Source organism: Rhinoderma darwinii, unplaced genomic scaffold, assembly GCF_050947455.1.
Source record: "Rhinoderma darwinii isolate aRhiDar2 unplaced genomic scaffold, aRhiDar2.hap1 Scaffold_486, whole genome shotgun sequence".
NCBI lineage: Eukaryota > Metazoa > Chordata > Amphibia > Anura > Rhinodermatidae > Rhinoderma > Rhinoderma darwinii.
Genome location: NW_027464032.1, coordinates 148,487 through 163,917, shown reverse-complemented (window position 1 = coordinate 163,917; position 15,431 = coordinate 148,487). Strand labels below are relative to the sequence as shown.

The following is a 15,431-nucleotide window of genomic DNA, read 5'->3' as shown; positions in this document are numbered from 1 at the left end:
GGCATTTCACATTGGAACACCTCATTCACCTTCCTTGTCTTCTCTCCGCCCTCCCTTTTAGGTAAGTTAAAGAGCTGCACCTGAGCCAGCCACTGATTGATTGATTGATTGATTGATTGATTGATTGATTGATTGATTGATTGATGCAGCACAACAGTCAAATAGTGGAGTGGAGTAGGGGAACAGCAAACAGCCAATAAAGCAGCCCGCCCGCTCGCCTGCCCGCCACAATGGACCTACCTGTGTACACTAGATGGATGTGATGGAATGTACTGTCGTCCCTACATTTCAAGAAGAAGTAAGAATTGCAGTTGCAACAAAGCCTTGCTTGCCTACAAAGAGAGCAGCAATTTGGATTTGTTACTATGTTACCTAGAAGAATAACAAACTGTGCAAGGATGGAGGTTGTAGGAGCAAGGAGAAGTTGTCTGTAAAGTTGGTGGATGCCTATTTTCCATTTTGCAGTCCCTTGTCTCCCTCTTGTGGCCTCCTGGAGGCAACTAGCTGTGCAAAAAAAAGACAGCCTGGCGGCCGGCTGTTGCAGTGTTGCCCTCTCAGGCAACACTGAGTGACTGACTGAGCCTCACCGTCTTATATAAAGTTCAGACGGAACTTTGCACGTGTCATAGTGGAGCCCTCAGGATTCCAGAGCCAGCTTTCTGACATCATAATGGGGCCTCAGAGATAAAAGCCTGGGCCCAGGCAGTGTTGGTCAGTGCTGCTCAGCAGGCAGCACTGGACTGGACTGGATTACAGCTGATACAAGGTGTGAAGGAACAAGGGGTGGCTGTGGGCATGCACTTGCTGCCGCTGCCAGTGTTTATCTGCATGGCAGCAGGGCATTTGGGCGTTGCCAGGAAGGCGTTTTTATGTAGATTCCTCCTCTTTCAGCACTGCATTGTGGTGCAAGCAAAAGAAGCAAATCCTGTCTGGCTTCCTCTCCGGCCTTTATTCACCTCCCGTGTAGCTGTGAGTGTGTGAGCCTGCAGGGCCCCATGGAATTGCCTAGAAGTAGGCTGAATCGCTGCAAGGGCTGAACAGCAGTATCGGGCAGGCTCGGGCAACGCGCGGCCCGTTCGGGTTATCGCTTCTCGGCCTTTTGGCTAAGATCAAGTGTAGTATCTGTTCTTATCAGTTTAATATCTGATACGTCCCCTATCTGGGGACCATATATTAAATGGATTTTTAGAACAGGGAGATGGAAATAGAGCTTGCTCTGTCCACTCCACGCATTGACCTGGTATTGCAGTATTTCCAGGACCGGTGCACCCTTTCCTTATGTGTTGACTAAAAGCAGATTCCAAAAGTGTTTTTTGTCTTTGCTATTGTTTCTGTCTTTCTGAAGGGATCTCCCCTTTTAATCCCATTATTTCAACACCTGTTGGACAATGCATGAGTGATAATGAGCTCATTGATTAAGTGCAATTAATGAATAGATTGCCACCTCTTGTTGTGTGTCGTCTGTGTTTCTGTGTTTCCGGCATTTCACATTGGAACACCTCATTCACCTTCCTTGTCTTCTCTCCGCCCTCCCTTTTAGGTAAGTTAAAGAGCTGCACCTGAGCCAGCCACTGATTGATTGATTGATTGATTGATTGATTGATTGATTGATTGATTGATTGATTGATTGATGCAGCACAACAGTCAAATAGTGGAGTGGAGTAGGGGAACAGCAAACAGCCAATAAAGCAGCCCGCCCGCTCGCCTGCCCGCCACAATGGACCTACCTGTGTACACTAGATGGATGTGATGGAATGTACTGTCGTCCCTACATTTCAAGAAGAAGTAAGAATTGCAGTTGCAACAAAGCCTTGCTTGCCTACAAAGAGAGCAGCAATTTGGATTTGTTACTATGTTACCTAGAAGAATAACAAACTGTGCAAGGATGGAGGTTGTAGGAGCAAGGAGAAGTTGTCTGTAAAGTTGGTGGATGCCTATTTTCCATTTTGCAGTCCCTTGTCTCCCTCTTGTGGCCTCCTGGAGGCAACTAGCTGTGCAAAAAAAAGACAGCCTGGCGGCCGGCTGTTGCAGTGTTGCCCTCTCAGGCAACACTGAGTGACTGACTGAGCCTCACCGTCTTATATAAAGTTCAGACGGAACTTTGCACGTGTCATAGTGGAGCCCTCAGGATTCCAGAGCCAGCTTTCTGACATCATAATGGGGCCTCAGAGATAAAAGCCTGGGCCCAGGCAGTGTTGGTCAGTGCTGCTCAGCAGGCAGCACTGGACTGGACTGGATTACAGCTGATACAAGGTGTGAAGGAACAAGGGGTGGCTGTGGGCATGCACTTGCTGCCGCTGCCAGTGTTTATCTGCATGGCAGCAGGGCATTTGGGCGTTGCCAGGAAGGCGTTTTTATGTAGATTCCTCCTCTTTCAGCACTGCATTGTGGTGCAAGCAAAAGAAGCAAATCCTGTCTGGCTTCCTCTCCGGCCTTTATTCACCTCCCGTGTAGCTGTGAGTGTGTGAGCCTGCAGGGCCCCATGGAATTGCCTAGAAGTAGGCTGAATCGCTGCAAGGGCTGAACAGCAGTATCGGGCAGGCTCGGGCAACGCGCGGCCCGTTCGGGTTATCGCTTCTCGGCCTTTTGGCTAAGATCAAGTGTAGTATCTGTTCTTATCAGTTTAATATCTGATACGTCCCCTATCTGGGGACCATATATTAAATGGATTTTTAGAACAGGGAGATGGAAATAGAGCTTGCTCTGTCCACTCCACGCATTGACCTGGTATTGCAGTATTTCCAGGACCGGTGCACCCTTTCCTTATGTGTTGACTAAAAGCAGATTCCAAAAGTGTTTTTTGTCTTTGCTATTGTTTCTGTCTTTCTGAAGGGATCTCCCCTTTTAATCCTATTATTTCAACACCTGTTGGACAATGCATGAGTGATAATGAGCTCATTGATTAAATGCAATTAATGAATAGATTGCCACCTCTTGTTGTGTGTCGTCTGTGTTTCTGTGTTTCCGGCATTTCACATTGGAACACCTCATTCACCTTCCTTGTCTTCTCTCCGCCCTCCCTTTTAGGTAAGTTAAAGAGCTGCACCTGAGCCAGCCACTGATTGATTGATTGATTGATTGATTGATTGATTGATTGATTGATTGATTGATGGATGCAGCACAACAGTCAAATAGTGGAGTGGAGTAGGGGAACAGCAAACAGCCAATAAAGCAGCCCGCCCGCTCGCCTGCCCGCCACAATGGACCTACCTGTGTACACTAGATGGATGTGATGGAATGTACTGTCGTCCCTACATTTCAAGAAGAAGTAAGAATTGCAGTTGCAACAAAGCCTTGCTTGCCTACAAAGAGAGCAGCAATTTGGATTTGTTACTATGTTACCTAGAAGAATAACAAACTGTGCAAGGATGGAGGTTGTAGGAGCAAGGAGAAGTTGTCTGTAAAGTTGGTGGATGCCTATTTTCCATTTTGCAGTCCCTTGTCTCCCTCTTGTGGCCTCCTGGAGGCAACTAGCTGTGCAAAAAAAAGACAGCCTGGCGGCCGGCTGTTGCAGTGTTGCCCTCTCAGGCAACACTGAGTGACTGACTGAGCCTCACCGTCTTATATAAAGTTCAGACGGAACTTTGCACGTGTCATAGTGGAGCCCTCAGGATTCCAGAGCCAGCTTTCTGACATCATAATGGGGCCTCAGAGATAAAAGCCTGGGCCCAGGCAGTGTTGGTCAGTGCTGCTCAGCAGGCAGCACTGGACTGGACTGGATTACAGCTGATACAAGGTGTGAAGGAACAAGGGGTGGCTGTGGGCATGCACTTGCTGCCGCTGCCAGTGTTTATCTGCATGGCAGCAGGGCATTTGGGCGTTGCCAGGAAGGCGTTTTTATGTAGATTCCTCCTCTTTCAGCACTGCATTGTGGTGCAAGCAAAAGAAGCAAATCCTGTCTGGCTTCCTCTCCGGCCTTTATTCACCTCCCGTGTAGCTGTGAGTGTGTGAGCCTGCAGGGCCCCATGGAATTGCCTAGAAGTAGGCTGAATCGCTGCAAGGGCTGAACAGCAGTATCGGGCAGGCTCGGGCAACGCGCGGCCCGTTCGGGTTATCGCTTCTCGGCCTTTTGGCTAAGATCAAGTGTAGTATCTGTTCTTATCAGTTTAATATCTGATACGTCCCCTATCTGGGGACCATATATTAAATGGATTTTTAGAACAGGGAGATGGAAATAGAGCTTGCTCTGTCCACTCCACGCATTGACCTGGTATTGCAGTATTTCCAGGACCGGTGCACCCTTTCCTTATGTGTTGACTAAAAGCAGATTCCAAAAGTGTTTTTTGTCTTTGCTATTGTTTCTGTCTTTCTGAAGGGATCTCCCCTTTTAATCCCATTATTTCAACACCTGTTGGACAATGCATGAGTGATAATGAGCTCATTGATTAAGTGCAATTAATGAATAGATTGCCACCTCTTGTTGTGTGTCGTCTGTGTTTCTGTGTTTCCGGCATTTCACATTGGAACACCTCATTCACCTTACTTGTCTTCTCTCCGCCCTCCCTTTTAGGTAAGTTAAAGAGCTGCACCTGAGCCAGCCACTGATTGATTGATTGATTGATTGATTGATTGATTGATTGATTGATTGATTGATTGATTGATGCAGCACAACAGTCAAATAGTGGAGTGGAGTAGGGGAACAGCAAACAGCCAATAAAGCAGCCCGCCCGCTCGCCTGCCCGCCACAATGGACCTACCTGTGTACACTAGATGGATGTGATGGAATGTACTGTCGTCCCTACATTTCAAGAAGAAGTAAGAATTGCAGTTGCAACAAAGCCTTGCTTGCCTACAAAGAGAGCAGCAATTTGGATTTGTTACTATGTTACCTAGAAGAATAACAAACTGTGCAAGGATGGAGGTTGTAGGAGCAAGGAGAAGTTGTCTGTAAAGTTGGTGGATGCCTATTTTCCATTTTGCAGTCCCTTGTCTCCCTCTTGTGGCCTCCTGGAGGCAACTAGCTGTGCAAAAAAAAGACAGCCTGGCGGCCGGCTGTTGCAGTGTTGCCCTCTCAGGCAACACTGAGTGACTGACTGAGCCTCACCGTCTTATATAAAGTTCAGACGGAACTTTGCACGTGTCATAGTGGAGCCCTCAGGATTCCAGAGCCAGCTTTCTGACATCATAATGGGGCCTCAGAGATAAAAGCCTGGGCCCAGGCAGTGTTGGTCAGTGCTGCTCAGCAGGCAGCACTGGACTGGACTGGATTACAGCTGATACAAGGTGTGAAGGAACAAGGGGTGGCTGTGGGCATGCACTTGCTGCCGCTGCCAGTGTTTATCTGCATGGCAGCAGGGCATTTGGGCGTTGCCAGGAAGGCGTTTTTATGTAGATTCCTCCTCTTTCAGCACTGCATTGTGGTGCAAGCAAAAGAAGCAAATCCTGTCTGGCTTCCTCTCCGGCCTTTATTCACCTCCCGTGTAGCTGTGAGTGTGTGAGCCTGCAGGGCCCCATGGAATTGCCTAGAAGTAGGCTGAATCGCTGCAAGGGCTGAACAGCAGTATCGGGCAGGCTCGGGCAACGCGCGGCCCGTTCGGGTTATCGCTTCTCGGCCTTTTGGCTAAGATCAAGTGTAGTATCTGTTCTTATCAGTTTAATATCTGATACGTCCCCTATCTGGGGACCATATATTAAATGGATTTTTAGAACAGGGAGATGGAAATAGAGCTTGCTCTGTCCACTCCACGCATTGACCTGGTATTGCAGTATTTCCAGGACCGGTGCACCCTTTCCTTATGTGTTGACTAAAAGCAGATTCCAAAAGTGTTTTTTGTCTTTGCTATTGTTTCTGTCTTTCTGAAGGGATCTCCCCTTTTAATCCCATTATTTCAACACCTGTTGGACAATGCATGAGTGATAATGAGCTCATTGATTAAATGCAATTAATGAATAGATTGCCACCTCTTGTTGTGTGTCGTCTGTGTTTCTGTGTTTCCGGCATTTCACATTGGAACACCTCATTCACCTTCCTTGTCTTCTCTCCGCCCTCCCTTTTAGGTAAGTTAAAGAGCTGCACCTGAGCCAGCCACTGATTGATTGATTGATTGATTGATTGATTGATTGATTGATTGATTGATTGATTGATTGATGCAGCACAACAGTCAAATAGTGGAGTGGAGTAGGGGAACAGCAAACAGCCAATAAAGCAGCCCGCCCGCTCGCCTGCCCGCCACAATGGACCTACCTGTGTACACTAGATGGATGTGATGGAATGTACTGTCGTCCCTACATTTCAAGAAGAAGTAAGAATTGCAGTTGCAACAAAGCCTTGCTTGCCTACAAAGAGAGCAGCAATTTGGATTTGTTACTATGTTACCTAGAAGAATAACAAACTGTGCAAGGATGGAGGTTGTAGGAGCAAGGAGAAGTTGTCTGTAAAGTTGGTGGATGCCTATTTTCCATTTTGCAGTCCCTTGTCTCCCTCTTGTGGCCTCCTGGAGGCAACTAGCTGTGCAAAAAAAAGACAGCCTGGCGGCCGGCTGTTGCAGTGTTGCCCTCTCAGGCAACACTGAGTGACTGACTGAGCCTCACCGTCTTATATAAAGTTCAGACGGAACTTTGCACGTGTCATAGTGGAGCCCTCAGGATTCCAGAGCCAGCTTTCTGACATCATAATGGGGCCTCAGAGATAAAAGCCTGGGCCCAGGCAGTGTTGGTCAGTGCTGCTCAGCAGGCAGCACTGGACTGGACTGGATTACAGCTGATACAAGGTGTGAAGGAACAAGGGGTGGCTGTGGGCATGCACTTGCTGCCGCTGCCAGTGTTTATCTGCATGGCAGCGGCATTTGGGCGTTGCCAGGAAGGCGTTTTTATGTAGATTCCTCCTCTTTCAGCACTGCATTGTGGTGCAAGCAAAAGAAGCAAATCCTGTCTGGCTTCCTCTCCGGCCTTTATTCACCTCCCGTGTAGCTGTGAGTGTGTGAGCCTGCAGGGCCCCATGGAATTGCCTAGAAGTAGGCTGAATCGCTGCAAGGGCTGAACAGCAGTATCGGGCAGGCTCGGGCAACGCGCGGCCCGTTCGGGTTATCGCTTCTCGGCCTTTTGGCTAAGATCAAGTGTAGTATCTGTTCTTATCAGTTTAATATCTGATACGTCCCCTATCTGGGGACCATATATTAAATGGATTTTTAGAACAGGGAGATGGAAATAGAGCTTGCTCTGTCCACTCCACGCATTGACCTGGTATTGCAGTATTTCCAGGACCGGTGCACCCTTTCCTTATGTGTTGACTAAAAGCAGATTCCAAAAGTGTTTTTTGTCTTTGCTATTGTTTCTGTCTTTCTGAAGGGATCTCCCCTTTTAATCCCATTATTTCAACACCTGTTGGACAATGCATGAGTGATAATGAGCTCATTGATTAAATGCAATTAATGAATAGATTGCCACCTCTTGTTGTGTGTCGTCTGTGTTTCTGTGTTTCCGGCATTTCACATTGGAACACCTCATTCACCTTCCTTGTCTTCTCTCCGCCCTCCCTTTTAGGTAAGTTAAAGAGCTGCACCTGAGCCAGCCACTGATTGATTGATTGATTGATTGATTGATTGATTGATTGATGCAGCACAACAGTCAAATAGTGGAGTGGAGTAGGGGAACAGCAAACAGCCAATAAAGCAGCCCGCCCGCTCGCCTGCCCGCCACAATGGACCTACCTGTGTACACTAGATGGATGTGATGGAATGTACTGTCGTCCCTACATTTCAAGAAGAAGTAAGAATTGCAGTTGCAACAAAGCCTTGCTTGCCTACAAAGAGAGCAGCAATTTGGATTTGTTACTATGTTACCTAGAAGAATAACAAACTGTGCAAGGATGGAGGTTGTAGGAGCAAGGAGAAGTTGTCTGTAAAGTTGGTGGATGCCTATTTTCCATTTTGCAGTCCCTTGTCTCCCTCTTGTGGCCTCCTGGAGGCAACTAGCTGTGCAAAAAAAAGACAGCCTGGCGGCCGGCTGTTGCAGTGTTGCCCTCTCAGGCAACACTGAGTGACTGACTGAGCCTCACCGTCTTATATAAAGTTCAGACGGAACTTTGCACGTGTCATAGTGGAGCCCTCAGGATTCCAGAGCCAGCTTTCTGACATCATAATGGGGCCTCAGAGATAAAAGCCTGGGCCCAGGCAGTGTTGGTCAGTGCTGCTCAGCAGGCAGCACTGGACTGGACTGGATTACAGCTGATACAAGGTGTGAAGGAACAAGGGGTGGCTGTGGGCATGCACTTGCTGCCGCTGCCAGTGTTTATCTGCATGGCAGCAGGGCATTTGGGCGTTGCCAGGAAGGCGTTTTTATGTAGATTCCTCCTCTTTCAGCACTGCATTGTGGTGCAAGCAAAAGAAGCAAATCCTGTCTGGCTTCCTCTCCGGCCTTTATTCACCTCCCGTGTAGCTGTGAGTGTGTGAGCCTGCAGGGCCCCATGGAATTGCCTAGAAGTAGGCTGAATCGCTGCAAGGGCTGAACAGCAGTATCGGGCAGGCTCGGGCAACGCGCGGCCCGTTCGGGTTATCGCTTCTCGGCCTTTTGGCTAAGATCAAGTGTAGTATCTGTTCTTATCAGTTTAATATCTGATACGTCCCCTATCTGGGGACCATATATTAAATGGATTTTTAGAACAGGGAGATGGAAATAGAGCTTGCTCTGTCCACTCCACGCATTGACCTGGTATTGCAGTATTTCCAGGACCGGTGCACCCTTTCCTTATGTGTTGACTAAAAGCAGATTCCAAAAGTGTTTTTTGTCTTTGCTATTGTTTCTGTCTTTCTGAAGGGATCTCCCCTTTTAATCCCATTATTTCAACACCTGTTGGACAATGCATGAGTGATAATGAGCTCATTGATTAAATGCAATTAATGAATAGATTGCCACCTCTTGTTGTGTGTCGTCTGTGTTTCTGTGTTTCCGGCATTTCACATTGGAACACCTCATTCACCTTCCTTGTCTTCTCTCCGCCCTCCCTTTTAGGTAAGTTAAAGAGCTGCACCTGAGCCAGCCACTGATTGATTGATTGATTGATTGATTGATTGATTGATTGATTGATTGATTGATTGATGCAGCACAACAGTCAAATAGTGGAGTGGAGTAGGGGAACAGCAAACAGCCAATAAAGCAGCCCGCCCGCTCGCCTGCCCGCCACAATGGACCTACCTGTGTACACTAGATGGATGTGATGGAATGTACTGTCGTCCCTACATTTCAAGAAGAAGTAAGAATTGCAGTTGCAACAAAGCCTTGCTTGCCTACAAAGAGAGCAGCAATTTGGATTTGTTACTATGTTACCTAGAAGAATAACAAACTGTGCAAGGATGGAGGTTGTAGGAGCAAGGAGAAGTTGTCTGTAAAGTTGGTGGATGCCTATTTTCCATTTTGCAGTCCCTTGTCTCCCTCTTGTGGCCTCCTGGAGGCAACTAGCTGTGCAAAAAAAAGACAGCCTGGCGGCCGGCTGTTGCAGTGTTGCCCTCTCAGGCAACACTGAGTGACTGACTGAGCCTCACCGTCTTATATAAAGTTCAGACGGAACTTTGCACGTGTCATAGTGGAGCCCTCAGGATTCCAGAGCCAGCTTTCTGACATCATAATGGGGCCTCAGAGATAAAAGCCTGGGCCCAGGCAGTGTTGGTCAGTGCTGCTCAGCAGGCAGCACTGGACTGGACTGGATTACAGCTGATACAAGGTGTGAAGGAACAAGGGGTGGCTGTGGGCATGCACTTGCTGCCGCTGCCAGTGTTTATCTGCATGGCAGCAGGGCATTTGGGCGTTGCCAGGAAGGCGTTTTTATGTAGATTCCTCCTCTTTCAGCACTGCATTGTGGTGCAAGCAAAAGAAGCAAATCCTGTCTGGCTTCCTCTCCGGCCTTTATTCACCTCCCGTGTAGCTGTGAGTGTGTGAGCCTGCAGGGCCCCATGGAATTGCCTAGAAGTAGGCTGAATCGCTGCAAGGGCTGAACAGCAGTATCGGGCAGGCTCGGGCAACGCGCGGCCCGTTCGGGTTATCGCTTCTCGGCCTTTTGGCTAAGATCAAGTGTAGTATCTGTTCTTATCAGTTTAATATCTGATACGTCCCCTATCTGGGGACCATATATTAAATGGATTTTTAGAACAGGGAGATGGAAATAGAGCTTGCTCTGTCCACTCCACGCATTGACCTGGTATTGCAGTATTTCCAGGACCGGTGCACCCTTTCCTTATGTGTTGACTAAAAGCAGATTCCAAAAGTGTTTTTTGTCTTTGCTATTGTTTCTGTCTTTCTGAAGGGATCTCCCCTTTTAATCCCATTATTTCAACACCTGTTGGACAATGCATGAGTGATAATGAGCTCATTGATTAAATGCAATTAATGAATAGATTGCCACCTCTTGTTGTGTGTCGTCTGTGTTTCTGTGTTTCCGGCATTTCACATTGGAACACCTCATTCACCTTCCTTGTCTTCTCTCCGCCCTCCCTTTTAGGTAAGTTAAAGAGCTGCACCTGAGCCAGCCACTGATTGATTGATTGATTGATTGATTGATTGATTGATTGATTGATTGATTGATTGATTGATTGATTGATGCAGCACAACAGTCAAATAGTGGAGTGGAGTAGGGGAACAGCAAACAGCCAATAAAGCAGCCCGCCCGCTCGCCTGCCCGCCACAATGGACCTACCTGTGTACACTAGATGGATGTGATGGAATGTACTGTCGTCCCTACATTTCAAGAAGAAGTAAGAATTGCAGTTGCAACAAAGCCTTGCTTGCCTACAAAGAGAGCAGCAATTTGGATTTGTTACTATGTTACCTAGAAGAATAACAAACTGTGCAAGGATGGAGGTTGTAGGAGCAAGGAGAAGTTGTCTGTAAAGTTGGTGGATGCCTATTTTCCATTTTGCAGTCCCTTGTCTCTCTCTTGTGGCCTCCTGGAGGCAACTAGCTGTGCAAAAAAAAGACAGCCTGGCGGCCGGCTGTTGCAGTGTTGCCCTCTCAGGCAACACTGAGTGACTGACTGAGCCTCACCGTCTTATATAAAGTTCAGACGGAACTTTGCACGTGTCATAGTGGAGCCCTCAGGATTCCAGAGCCAGCTTTCTGACATCATAATGGGGCCTCAGAGATAAAAGCCTGGGCCCAGGCAGTGTTGGTCAGTGCTGCTCAGCAGGCAGCACTGGACTGGACTGGATTACAGCTGATACAAGGTGTGAAGGAACAAGGGGTGGCTGTGGGCATGCACTTGCTGCCGCTGCCAGTGTTTATCTGCATGGCAGCAGGGCATTTGGGCGTTGCCAGGAAGGCGTTTTTATGTAGATTCCTCCTCTTTCAGCACTGCATTGTGGTGCAAGCAAAAGAAGCAAATCCTGTCTGGCTTCCTCTCCGGCCTTTATTCACCTCCCGTGTAGCTGTGAGTGTGTGAGCCTGCAGGGCCCCATGGAATTGCCTAGAAGTAGGCTGAATCGCTGCAAGGGCTGAACAGCAGTATCGGGCAGGCTCGGGCAACGCGCGGCCCGTTCGGGTTATCGCTTCTCGGCCTTTTGGCTAAGATCAAGTGTAGTATCTGTTCTTATCAGTTTAATATCTGATACGTCCCCTATCTGGGGACCATATATTAAATGGATTTTTAGAACAGGGAGATGGAAATAGAGCTTGCTCTGTCCACTCCACGCATTGACCTGGTATTGCAGTATTTCCAGGACCGGTGCACCCTTTCCTTATGTGTTGACTAAAAGCAGATTCCAAAAGTGTTTTTTGTCTTTGCTATTGTTTCTGTCTTTCTGAAGGGATCTCCCCTTTTAATCCCATTATTTCAACACCTGTTGGACAATGCATGAGTGATAATGAGCTCATTGATTAAATGCAATTAATGAATAGATTGCCACCTCTTGTTGTGTGTCGTCTGTGTTTCTGTGTTTCCGGCATTTCACATTGGAACACCTCATTCACCTTCCTTGTCTTCTCTCCGCCCTCCCTTTTAGGTAAGTTAAAGAGCTGCACCTGAGCCAGCCACTGATTGATTGATTGATTGATTGATTGATTGATTGATTGATTGATTGATTGATGCAGCACAACAGTCAAATAGTGGAGTGGAGTAGGGGAACAGCAAACAGCCAATAAAGCAGCCCGCCCGCTCGCCTGCCCGCCACAATGGACCTACCTGTGTACACTAGATGGATGTGATGGAATGTACTGTCGTCCCTACATTTCAAGAAGAAGTAAGAATTGCAGTTGCAACAAAGCCTTGCTTGCCTACAAAGAGAGCAGCAATTTGGATTTGTTACTATGTTACCTAGAAGAATAACAAACTGTGCAAGGATGGAGGTTGTAGGAGCAAGGAGAAGTTGTCTGTAAAGTTGGTGGATGCCTATTTTCCATTTTGCAGTCCCTTGTCTCCCTCTTGTGGCCTCCTGGAGGCAACTAGCTGTGCAAAAAAAAGACAGCCTGGCGGCCGGCTGTTGCAGTGTTGCCCTCTCAGGCAACACTGAGTGACTGACTGAGCCTCACCGTCTTATATAAAGTTCAGACGGAACTTTGCACGTGTCATAGTGGAGCCCTCAGGATTCCAGAGCCAGCTTTCTGACATCATAATGGGGCCTCAGAGATAAAAGCCTGGGCCCAGGCAGTGTTGGTCAGTGCTGCTCAGCAGGCAGCACTGGACTGGACTGGATTACAGCTGATACAAGGTGTGAAGGAACAAGGGGTGGCTGTGGGCATGCACTTGCTGCCGCTGCCAGTGTTTATCTGCATGGCAGCAGGGCATTTGGGCGTTGCCAGGAAGGCGTTTTTATGTAGATTCCTCCTCTTTCAGCACTGCATTGTGGTGCAAGCAAAAGAAGCAAATCCTGTCTGGCTTCCTCTCCGGCCTTTATTCACCTCCCGTGTAGCTGTGAGTGTGTGAGCCTGCAGGGCCCCATGGAATTGCCTAGAAGTAGGCTGAATCGCTGCAAGGGCTGAACAGCAGTATCGGGCAGGCTCGGGCAACGCGCGGCCCGTTCGGGTTATCGCTTCTCGGCCTTTTGGCTAAGATCAAGTGTAGTATCTGTTCTTATCAGTTTAATATCTGATACGTCCCCTATCTGGGGACCATATATTAAATGGATTTTTAGAACAGGGAGATGGAAATAGAGCTTGCTCTGTCCACTCCACGCATTGACCTGGTATTGCAGTATTTCCAGGACCGGTGCACCCTTTCCTTATGTGTTGACTAAAAGCAGATTCCAAAAGTGTTTTTTGTCTTTGCTATTGTTTCTGTCTTTCTGAAGGGATCTCCCCTTTTAATCCCATTATTTCAACACCTGTTGGACAATGCATGAGTGATAATGAGCTCATTGATTAAATGCAATTAATGAATAGATTGCCACCTCTTGTTGTGTGTCGTCTGTGTTTCTGTGTTTCCGGCATTTCACATTGGAACACCTCATTCACCTTCCTTGTCTTCTCTCCGCCCTCCCTTTTAGGTAAGTTAAAGAGCTGCACCTGAGCCAGCCACTGATTGATTGATTGATTGATTGATTGATTGATTGATTGATTGATTGATTGATTGATTGATGCAGCACAACAGTCAAATAGTGGAGTGGAGTAGGGGAACAGCAAACAGCCAATAAAGCAGCCCGCCCGCTCGCCTGCCCGTCACAATGGACCTACCTGTGTACACTAGATGGATGTGATGGAATGTACTGTCGTCCCTACATTTCAAGAAGAAGTAAGAATTGCAGTTGCAACAAAGCCTTGCTTGCCTACAAAGAGAGCAGCAATTTGGATTTGTTACTATGTTACCTAGAAGAATAACAAACTGTGCAAGGATGGAGGTTGTAGGAGCAAGGAGAAGTTGTCTGTAAAGTTGGTGGATGCCTATTTTCCATTTTGCAGTCCCTTGTCTCCCTCTTGTGGCCTCCTGGAGGCAACTAGCTGTGCAAAAAAAAGACAGCCTGGCGGCCGGCTGTTGCAGTGTTGCCCTCTCAGGCAACACTGAGTGACTGACTGAGCCTCACCGTCTTATATAAAGTTCAGACGGAACTTTGCACGTGTCATAGTGGAGCCCTCAGGATTCCAGAGCCAGCTTTCTGACATCATAATGGGGCCTCAGAGATAAAAGCCTGGGCCCAGGCAGTGTTGGTCAGTGCTGCTCAGCAGGCAGCACTGGACTGGACTGGATTACAGCTGATACAAGGTGTGAAGGAACAAGGGGTGGCTGTGGGCATGCACTTGCTGCCGCTGCCAGTGTTTATCTGCATGGCAGCAGGGCATTTGGGCGTTGCCAGGAAGGCGTTTTTATGTAGATTCCTCCTCTTTCAGCACTGCATTGTGGTGCAAGCAAAAGAAGCAAATCCTGTCTGGCTTCCTCTCCGGCCTTTATTCACCTCCCGTGTAGCTGTGAGTGTGTGAGCCTGCAGGGCCCCATGGAATTGCCTAGAAGTAGGCTGAATCGCTGCAAGGGCTGAACAGCAGTATCGGGCAGGCTCGGGCAACGCGCGGCCCGTTCGGGTTATCGCTTCTCGGCCTTTTGGCTAAGATCAAGTGTAGTATCTGTTCTTATCAGTTTAATATCTGATACGTCCCCTATCTGGGGACCATATATTAAATGGATTTTTAGAACAGGGAGATGGAAATAGAGCTTGCTCTGTCCACTCCACGCATTGACCTGGTATTGCAGTATTTCCAGGACCGGTGCACCCTTTCCTTATGTGTTGACTAAAAGCAGATTCCAAAAGTGTTTTTTGTCTTTGCTATTGTTTCTGTCTTTCTGAAGGGATCTCCCCTTTTAATCCCATTATTTCAACACCTGTTGGACAATGCATGAGTGATAATGAGCTCATTGATTAAATGCAATTAATGAATAGATTGCCACCTCTTGTTGTGTGTCGTCTGTGTTTCTGTGTTTCCGGCATTTCACATTGGAACACCTCATTCACCTTCCTTGTCTTCTCTCCGCCCTCCCTTTTAGGTAAGTTAAAGAGCTGCACCTGAGCCAGCCACTGATTGATTGATTGATTGATTGATTGATTGATTGATTGATTGATTGATTGATGCAGCACAACAGTCAAATAGTGGAGTGGAGTAGGGGAACAGCAAACAGCCAATAAAGCAGCCCGCCCGCTCGCCTGCCCGCCACAATGGACCTACCTGTGTACACTAGATGGATGTGATGGAATGTACTGTCGTCCCTACATTTCAAGAAGAAGTAAGAATTGCAGTTGCAACAAAGCCTTGCTTGCCTACAAAGAGAGCAGCAATTTGGATTTGTTACTATGTTACCTAGAAGAATAACAAACTGTGCAAGGATGGAGGTTGTAGGAGCAAGGAGAAGTTGTCTGTAAAGTTGGTGGATGCCTATTTTCCATTTTGCAGTCCCTTGTCTCCCTCTTGTGGCCTCCTGGAGGCAACTAGCTGTGCAAAAAAAAGACAGCCTGGCGGCCGGCTGTTGCAGTGTTGCCCTCTCAGGCAACACTGAGTGACTGACTGAGCCTCACCGTCTTATATAA

At 47.7% G+C, this 15,431-nt stretch overlaps 10 non-coding genes across 10 annotated transcripts; all 10 read left to right on the top strand.

The window, feature by feature from the left end:
• Positions 1-1,083: 1,083 nt before the first annotated feature.
• LOC142719576 (U2 spliceosomal RNA) lies at positions 1,084-1,274 on the top strand. The gene has a single exon (XR_012872798.1). It is a non-coding gene; the product is annotated as a U2 spliceosomal RNA (small nuclear RNA).
• A 1,296-nt stretch (positions 1,275-2,570) lies between these two features.
• On the top strand, positions 2,571-2,761 carry LOC142719575 (U2 spliceosomal RNA). The gene has a single exon (XR_012872796.1). It is a non-coding gene; the product is annotated as a U2 spliceosomal RNA (small nuclear RNA).
• A 1,292-nt stretch (positions 2,762-4,053) lies between these two features.
• On the top strand, positions 4,054-4,244 carry LOC142719574 (U2 spliceosomal RNA). Its single transcript, XR_012872795.1, has one exon. It is a non-coding gene; the product is annotated as a U2 spliceosomal RNA (small nuclear RNA).
• Positions 4,245-5,540: 1,296 nt separating this feature from the next.
• Positions 5,541-5,731, top strand: LOC142719573 (U2 spliceosomal RNA). Its single transcript, XR_012872794.1, has one exon. It is a non-coding gene; the product is annotated as a U2 spliceosomal RNA (small nuclear RNA).
• A 1,294-nt stretch (positions 5,732-7,025) lies between these two features.
• LOC142719569 (U2 spliceosomal RNA) lies at positions 7,026-7,216 on the top strand. Its single transcript, XR_012872792.1, has one exon. It is a non-coding gene; the product is annotated as a U2 spliceosomal RNA (small nuclear RNA).
• Positions 7,217-8,492: 1,276 nt separating this feature from the next.
• Positions 8,493-8,683, top strand: LOC142719568 (U2 spliceosomal RNA). Its single transcript, XR_012872791.1, has one exon. It is a non-coding gene; the product is annotated as a U2 spliceosomal RNA (small nuclear RNA).
• Positions 8,684-9,975: 1,292 nt separating this feature from the next.
• Positions 9,976-10,166, top strand: LOC142719567 (U2 spliceosomal RNA). The gene has a single exon (XR_012872790.1). It is a non-coding gene; the product is annotated as a U2 spliceosomal RNA (small nuclear RNA).
• Positions 10,167-11,470: 1,304 nt separating this feature from the next.
• LOC142719566 (U2 spliceosomal RNA) lies at positions 11,471-11,661 on the top strand. Its single transcript, XR_012872789.1, has one exon. It is a non-coding gene; the product is annotated as a U2 spliceosomal RNA (small nuclear RNA).
• Positions 11,662-12,949: 1,288 nt separating this feature from the next.
• LOC142719565 (U2 spliceosomal RNA) lies at positions 12,950-13,140 on the top strand. The gene has a single exon (XR_012872788.1). It is a non-coding gene; the product is annotated as a U2 spliceosomal RNA (small nuclear RNA).
• A 1,296-nt stretch (positions 13,141-14,436) lies between these two features.
• On the top strand, positions 14,437-14,627 carry LOC142719564 (U2 spliceosomal RNA). Its single transcript, XR_012872787.1, has one exon. It is a non-coding gene; the product is annotated as a U2 spliceosomal RNA (small nuclear RNA).
• Positions 14,628-15,431: the final 804 nt, after the last annotated feature.